The 9,240-nt window shown below is 34.5% G+C and overlaps 1 long non-coding RNA gene across 1 annotated transcript; it reads left to right on the top strand.

Annotated features, from left to right (window-relative positions):
- The first annotated feature begins 2,397 nt into the window (after positions 1-2,397).
- On the top strand, positions 2,398-8,318 carry LOC130706341 (uncharacterized). The gene is made up of 3 exons (XR_009006603.1): positions 2,398-2,503; positions 5,064-5,219; positions 8,234-8,318. It is a non-coding gene; the product is annotated as an uncharacterized LOC130706341 (long non-coding RNA).
- Positions 8,319-9,240: the final 922 nt, after the last annotated feature.

The raw sequence follows: 9,240 nt of genomic DNA, 5'->3' as shown, positions 1-9,240 counted from the left end.
GTAAGTCTGCCTTCGTCACCCTGAGGGCCTCAGGACCCTCATTCAGGCAACGCTCTCCTTCTCCCCTTTGTCCTCTTTCCTCTCCTGATAGCTCTCTCTACTTCTCCTCTTTCTCTGTCCTCTCCTTCGGAGAGGGCTGATTACAGAATCACTCCTCTGAGCTTGTGAGACCATGCTCCCCTGAAAGAAGCATTCCATAAATGTCTGCTAGCACGGGTTATTTTATACTGTATTCATTTTACGTTTTCGTTTGCTCCTGGAAGAAAATATATCCAATTATTATTCTGATCCTTATACTAATACTACTTAATTGTCTTTTGCATGTTGCATATCAACATTTGTGCAACATTTGAGGAAGGCTGCCCTATATAGAGACCTACTGATGAAAAAATCTGGGGAAGTTTTTTTGGAAAGAACTTTATAATGGCTATAAAAAGGATTCGTTTTAAATAGTTAAATTATCACAGTTCCTATGTGTACTAAAAGTCATTGAAACATACACTTAACACGGATGAATTTCAACCTTTGTAAATGGTAACAATAAAGATGTTTAAAGAACACCATAGATTTTATTGACCAGCCAATTTGAAATAGAGCTTTAGAAGGTAATATCTAAGGGATAGACTCGAAATTAAGTTTCTGATTTAAAAAATCCTATTTACAACTAACTATTCAGGAATTGCTAAAATTCTGTAATTCACTTGCAGCTAAGGAAACAGATGGTGCTTTGCCCTATCAATCATGACTTTTTCCTAATTGTCTAAGATCTACTGAGCCTCTTCTGGGTGTCCCTTGCAATCCGTGTCTCGTGGTGGGATACCCTGGGATGTTGTTGCCACGGAATTGCACCTTAGGATAAACTTAAGAAAATTATTTCTTTCGGCATATGTAATTGTTGAGTTTAAGTACTATGTCTTCATTAGCAATATTCTTTCAGAGCTTTGCAATTCTCCAACATGGTGTATGAAATCTCAAACCTTTCTTACTTACAATCTTAGGAGTGAGACCATGTCTTCAAAGGAAAAAAACGCCTATCTAGAATTAAATATTTAGTAAAAATAGCCTTCAGAAGGAAATCATAAAGAAAAACGACAGAGAGGATCAAAAACCAATACAGAGAATTAATGAACCCAAGAGTTGTTTCTTTGAGAAGATCCACAAAATTGACAGATCTTTACCTAGACAGACCAAGAAAAAACAGGAGTCAAATTACTAAAATCAGACATGAAAACTTATCTAAATGAAATGGATTATAAGAGAATGCTATGAACAATTATATGCCAAATGTTATGTAGCACAGATGAAACGGGCAAATTCCTAGAAAACACAAACTACCAAAACTGATGAAAGAAGAAATAGAAAATAGGAATAGATCTGTAAATTATACTTCAAAACTAAAGGAAAAATGAAAATATTTTTAGATGAATAAAATCTGAGAAAATTCAGAGCTCAGCAGACAATTGCACCTTCATTAGGATTTCTTGTAGTTTATCTTGAAGGGAAGTAAAACCAGATAGAAACACATCTACACAAGGAATGAAGACAGTTAGAAATGGTAATTATACAGGTAAATATAGAATAATTTTATCTCTTTTAATTCATTAAATCATAATTTATCATGTAAAGCAAAACAGTATAAAATATTCTGTTATATAATACATGTACAAGGAAAATGTGAGACAAAAATAGTACAAATAAAAAAAGGGGAATATGGATGTTTCAAATTTGAGGTTCTTACATTATATATAAAGTGGTACAAATTATTTGAAATTTGCCGGTAATAAGTTAAAATGTTGTAAACCATTAAATAACAACTAAATCAATAAACAAAGAGGCACAAAAAGCCAATAATGGAGCTAAAATGAAATGCTAAAATAGGCCCAATCCGAAGAATAAAATGTATGACAAATTGAAAACAAATAACAAGATGGTAGACATATTTTTATAATATTTATAATTGCGTTAAAGTAAATGGCTTCTTCCAGGACTATTTCAAGAGAAATGTAAAGTGAGCCAGAACTTTGAGCTACATGTGTAATTTTAAATATTCTACCTGCAGCCATCATTCAAAAAGTAAACTGAAATGGGTGAAATCAGTTTTAAGAATATATGTTATATAATGTGATATGGCCAAAATATTGTTTCAGGATGTAGTGAATGAAAATATGAATGAGATGTAACATCTTTTGTTGTTGTCATTGACCATCCAGAATTATCCATGGGTCAAATAAGGAATCACAGGGGAAGTTGTAAATATTTTGGATTGAATGATATAGAAACTATAACTATCCTATCTTTTGTCTTATAGAATCTGAGGTGATGGAAATGCCCTTTCTCTTGATAGTAATAAATGTCCTTCATCTTGTGATTACACAGGTTGAAACTCAAATTATTTCCTTTTATTTGTGTAAAAAGTGGATGTGTAAGAAGCTAACATAATGAAACACCAAAATGATCAAGCAACAACACCAACAAAAATACAACATTTGTGAAAACAAGGCAGGTAAATAAAATTCTCTATATTGGAATTTTATTTATATGAATAAATGAATTATATATAAATGATTAATATAAATTAACATATTTATAGTAATAAGGTTCTAGAGCTTCAGGCAGGACAAATTTATAGGCAGCAAAAGGCAACAAATTTGGAAAAACAATTATCAGAATGACTCAGAAAAACATGTTGAATACTGTCTTCAATTGGCTATCAATACAGTATATTCTGTGCCTACTTGGACACTTTAAGGAACAACTTTCTTCCTTTCTTCCTTCCTTCCTTCCTTCCTTCCTTCCTTCCTTCCTCTCTCTCTCTTTCTTTCTTTCTTTTTCCCTTCCTTCCTTCCTTCCTTCCTTCCTTCCTTTCTTTCGTTCCTTCTTTCTTTCTTTTTCCCTCCCTCCATCCCTTCCTTCCTTCCTTTCTTTCTTTCTTTCTTTCTTTTCTTTCTTTCCTATTGAGGTATAGTTGATTTAGAATGTTTTAGTTTCAGGTGTACAGCAGAGTGATTCAGATACACACACATGCGCGCGCACACACACACACACACGTATATAAATTCAGATCCTTTTCCAATATAGATTGTTACAATATATTGAATATAGTTCCCTATGCTATACAGTAGGTCCTTGTTGTTTATCTCTTTTATATATAGTAGTGTGTCTATGTTAATCCCAAACTCCTAATTTATCCCCCATCACTTTCCCCTTTGGTAACCATAAGTTTGATTTCTAAGTCTGTGAGTCTGTTTCTGTTTTGTAAATAACTTCATTTGTGTCATATTTTAGATTCCACATGTAAGTGATATCATATGGTATTTGTCTTTGACTTACTTCACTTAGTATGGTAATCTAGGTCCATCCATGTTGCTGCAAATGGCATTATTTTATACTTTTTTATGGCTGAATAATATTCCATTGTATATATGTACCACATCTTTATCCATTCCTCTGCTGATGGACATTTAGCTTGCTTCCATGTCCTGGCTGTTGTAAATAGAGCTGCAATGAACATTGGGGTGCATGTGTCTTTTTGAATTATGGTTTTCTCAGGGTATATGCCCAGTAGTGGGATTGCTGGTCATATGGTAGTTCTATTTTTAGTCAAAATCAGAAGAATTTTATGGAACTATTATTTCAGTAACGTGATTTCGCGGGGGTCCAGTAGATCTCAGAAAATAACATTCAAAATGCCCTATGACCCCACGATCCTGTTAAATAAGTCAGATAATGTAAGTATATTCAGCATGTCCAAATATATCAAGGGGTAGCCGGGATATAAGAGTGAACATCTCCTGAATAATAAGGTATCTGGGTAAGGGCACAACGGTTCAAAATGAACTCCGTTCTATTTTCCATCATGCGTTTTACAATTTTTTCTTTAAAAAAAATATCCATCTCAGCATCACCAGCTGTCTCTACTGCTTTTTGTTAATCCTATCATATCCATCTCTGTGAAAACAAAATGTGTTAGACCAAAAAAAAAAATAAAATGCAAAGGAGAAAGAACATATTTTATTTTTGTTCTTTATTCCTCTCCAAATGAGGTCAATTTGAGACACCTTCAGTATGTGAAATATGTATGTCCAAAGCAATTCACCCCATTAATAATGTATCTGTGGTTTTTCCCCTGTATTTCTTCTAAAATGTAGGCAAAAATCAGCAATTATGTGAACTGACAAGGCTTTGCCTGTTTTTACTTTTAAATCGGAAATCTTCATGTTAAATGCATAGCTATGAAGAAAGGCGGTTGCCGAGAGACATCTCTCTTCCTATTTTGTTTTTAATTATTTCAGTGAAACTATGTAAAAGGAGTCACTGAATTGAGTTTTTGGAAACTATACAAGAGTTTTTCCGGTTCTACGCCTCATCCTTTCTCAGTAAAAGGTTGAGTTTATCTTGCCTTCCTGAGCTATTTATGCCATTTGCAGAGATCTAAACAGATGTGTTTCATTCATATTTTGTTCAGAATCATGTCTTAATATGAAGGTTTGATTTTTTTCCCCCTGAAATTATTTAGACTTTAATTTCTTATTTTCTACCTTATGTGGAAAAATCCCTTAATCTTTCTCTAATGGAATTCTTGGACGGAAACATAGATCAATTTGAACCAGGCACATTATTTAGTCTTTAGAATTGTTTTATGTACGACTGCACTTTTTGAACTGAGAACACATCATATTTTATAAAATAGGTAAGTATGGGCAGTAATGAAGTGTATCTATCACTTGCACATTAATGTTTCTGTTCATGTTTCTGTCATGTATTTCACTCCTACAAAAAGTAAACTACATTTTTTTCTTTTTTCTTTTTTTTCTGTTGCAAATTCAGTTCTGGTCGTTTGACCCCATAGCAGTAAATTCATAGAGGCTCAGAGTCAATGGTCTTAAACCCCGAGTACCATAAATCAAACTTGCATTGGCTTTATAATTTCTGTTTCATTTCTTTGGGTCACAAAAGTTCTATCTTAAGATGCATTTTTCTAGAATACTGCACAGTTTACTGAGCAGGGGAGAGCACTTCCCTATGGTATTAATTAATCCATTTCTTCCTTGCTGCCTTTTGAGGACGCATGGTGAAAAATCCCAGACGGAGAGAAGAAAACCAACTCTCCATCACTCACATTTCTGGAGGCCTTGAAGGAAAGCAGGATGTATTTTCCATATTTAAAATAATGTGGTGTCAAAGACTTCCATCATAAATATGGTGCCTGTATTTCCAGCGTAAGTACAGATGATATACTTTTACATCCACACAATGGTAGAAATATCCGTGTTTATTATTGCCTTTACTGTTACTTTGATTTTTTAGTTCAGTACGTTTATTATTGCCTTTACCATTACTCCATGCCCCTTATGTAGAGCTGGAGACATAAAAATGTAAATTTGACAAAGTTGGGTTCACTTTGATGAACGTTTCACTCTGTATGCTAAACCAAAATGTGGACATTACAGGAAAACTGAGGTTAGTAAGTGGCAGGTACAATTGACTAACGTCCATCCCATACATAATAAGTATATGAATAAGATAAATATCTTAACATTGTATATATATCAGTATAAACATTATATATAATATGGCTATTTCTATTTTGCTGGGGGTTTTCTTTAAATGAAAAGTTAGTGACATTTAGTCAACGCCTTTCATCACTTATAGCAATTACATATATATGGTGATGATAGTCGTACGTTTAATAAATTAACAGAAGAATTTACATTTGTTCTTGAAATAAACCTCAAGTCATCACAGTGAATTTTTCTTTAAACATCAGCTGGATTCTATTTGCTAGTTGTTTAAAACATATCTATCAATTTGTTGTTGTTTGTCTGGTATTTCTTGGATTTTGTCAGTGCTTTGCTAGCTTCATAATCAAATGTGGAACTATTTCGCCTTTTCTGTGTCCTAAACCAGGGTAAATATTAGCAAGTAAATCTTATTTTCAAAGAAGAAAATTGTGAAGCCATCTGGAAATGCTGTCTTTGAAGGGGAGAATGGGTGAGGCAGGGAGTGAAGTTGGGTCTCTCTGGGATTATATAATTAGTCAGTTTCCAATTTCTCTTTCTTCTGGGGGAGAAAAATGGATGTAAAGCAAAGCATCCATTTTACTCAAGTTTTCAAATGCATTTGCACGGACTGGACCAAACAAGTTGATTTTGATTCCTTAATCTCCTTCATAGCTAAAATTTCGTCTGCTCATTTCCTACATTATACATTTGGACTGCCCGCTCTTTTTTATGATGATCATGTTAAACAGTTTATCTGTCATATTTTTTCTTTACCAAAGAACCCATACTAGGAAGTTTTGTTAACTTTTATCCTCGTGTATCTTTTTTTTTTGTTTAATAAATTTATTTATTTATTTTTGGCTGCGTTGGGTCTTCGTTGCTACTTGCGGGCTTTCTCTAGTTGTGGCGAGCGGGGGCTACTCCTTGTTGTGGTGCACGGGCTTCTCATTGTGGAGGCTCCTCTTGTTGGGGAACATGGGCTCTAGGTGCACGGGCTTCAGTAGTTGTGGCACGTGGGCTCAGTAGTTGTGGCTCACGGGCTCTAGAGCACAGGCTCAGTAGTTGTGGCGCGTGGGCTTAGTTGCTCTGCGGCATGTGGGATCTTCCCGGACCAGGGCTCGAACCTGTGTCCCCTGCATTGGCAGCCGGATTCTTAACCACTGTGCCGCCAGGGAAGTCCCTATCCTCATGTATCTTTTAAAAATTTTAGCTTTTATTAATTCTTCTCTAATTCCTGCAGCATCTATGTACTTTGGGCTGTTGTTGTCTTTTGGATTTTGCTTGGCAAATGCAAAGTGTGGTTAGAAAGCTTCCTTCAAGCATCAGCACTGTTCAGCAGCATGAACTGGTTTCTGGAATAATATAACTCTATTACTCAAAGTAACTCTTTATGGCTCCAACACTCCTGGCTGCAGCATTCAGAAACATTACTCTTTAAAATTTCATGCCCACTAGGCATAGACCATATCACAAAGTATACCCAACATGAGTATGAGGAAATAGCATGGATTTCTGTCAGCAACCAACCCAGAGGAATTTAAATATACTTTGGGAATTTGAGCCCAGTATTGTTTTCCAAAAGTGTGAAGGAAGCAGGGATACTTAGTGGAAAACATTAAGTTTCAAAGTTTTTCCACCAGCAGAACCCTATTTAATGAAAAGTGCTAATACATTACTTCTTCTGATTTCTTTCCTCTTTCTCCTACTAGGTTTGAATTACTCAGTATTTGACCTAGACAGGAATTTCCAACCATATGCACAATTATGAGAACACCAGAGTGTTTCAAATATAGCTTTTTTTGTTGAACCTGAAGTAGAAATGGTTCATTCCATTAATCCAAACCATCTATTTGAGTCAAATGTTCTGGTACTGCTACCCAGCTTTTTTTCTTTTTCTTTTTTTTTTTTTTTTTTTGCTGACGAGCTCAATTGTAAATTTGGCCACTTATAGGTTAGGTTTCTAGTATGATAGAGACCTTCAACTGTTTCACAATATCCGTATAAAGTACTTTCTACTGAAGAAGTGTGATTACCCATGTTAGCACTAATGGAAAATGTCTCCATGCCAGATCGTTTTCAATAAACGTACACCAGGTGTCTTGGAATAAGACTAGCACTGGGTTTTGAGGCGGTCCCCTTAGGAAATTACGTGCTCCTTGGAATTTTATCACCATCTTACTTTGTTATTTAACAAAAACTTGTAAAATAAACTGATTGAAAGAAAAATCCCTACATCAACTCTTTTCACAGCAAGGATTCTTAAAGTTGGGCTTTATGCATTTATTAGCTACTCTAAGACATCACATTCAAATTTGGGTCAGAAAAGAATTTAGGACAAAAACATTAGATGCCTGTTTTAAATTATCATTTTATTTTATTTTTATTTTTTCCAGCTTTATTGAGATATAATTGACTTATAACGTTGAGTACATTTAAGGTGTGCAATCTGATGATTTGATACACATGTATATTGTGAAATGATAATAACAATGTGTGGTGAGAACTTTTAAAATCTCTCTTAGCAACTTTCAAGTATATGATACAGTATTAACTCTATGTTTACTGGATTTATATGTAACCATGCTGTACATTAGACCCCAGAACTTATTCGTCTGGTAACTGAATGTTTGTACCCTTTGACTGACATCTCCCCGTTTTCTCCACCCCCCCAGCCCCTGGTAACCACCGTTCTACTCTCTGGTTCTATGAGTTTGTTGTTGTTGTTTTTTCAGATTCCACATACAAGTGAGATCATACGGAATTCGTCATTCTCTGTCTGACTTATTTCACTTAGCATAATGCCCCCAAGGTCAGCCCATGTTGTCACAAAAGGTAAGAATTCCTTCTTTTTAACTTATATATATATATATATATATATATATAAATATAAATATAATTTATAATAACCAAGATATATATTATATATAAACATATATATTATATATATTACATATACATATACAATATACATATACATATATGTGTATACATATACATATATAATATATATCTTGGCTAATGTAAATATATATATACCCTTTTCCTTTGGCTATATACCCAGAACTGATATTGCTGCATTATATGGTAATCCTATTTTTAGTTCTTTGAGCAAAGTCCATACTGTTTTCCATAATGGTTGTAGCAATTTACATTCTGACCAACAATATACAAGGGTTCCCTTTTCTCCGCATCCCTGCCAGCATTTGTTATTGCTTGTCTTTTTGATCATGGCCGTTCTAACAGGTGTGAGGTGGTACCTCATGTGGTTTTGGTTTGCATTTCCCTGATGTCCATTTAGTGATGTCCATTCCCTGATGTTTGCATGTAGTGTGGTCTGTCACCTTTTCGTGGGTCTGTTGATAGTTTGGTTTAGTCCCACTTGTTTATTTTTCATTTTGTTGCTTTTGGTTTCATATCCAGAAAAATCATTGCCAAGACCAATGTCAAGGAGTTTTTCCCCTGTGTTTTGTTCTAGGAGTTATATGGTTTCAGGTCTTTCATTTAAGTTTTAACCTATGTGAAGTTAATTTTTTGTGAGTGGTATAAGATAGGGGTCCAGTTTCATGATTTTCATGTGGTTATCCAGTTTCTTCAGCACCATTTATTGAAGAGACTGTCTTTTCCCCACTGAGTATTCTTGGCTCTCTTGTCCAATATTAGTTAACCATATATTAGATGTCAGTTTTAAGGTGTGATAATTCTAGGTAGACTTTAAGTTCTGGCATGTGTGGGATTCTTT

This window comes from Balaenoptera acutorostrata, chromosome X (assembly GCF_949987535.1).
Source record: "Balaenoptera acutorostrata chromosome X, mBalAcu1.1, whole genome shotgun sequence".
NCBI lineage: Eukaryota > Metazoa > Chordata > Mammalia > Artiodactyla > Balaenopteridae > Balaenoptera > Balaenoptera acutorostrata.
The sequence above is the reverse complement of the archived record's forward strand: the minus strand, read 5'-3'. Positions and strand labels throughout refer to the sequence as shown.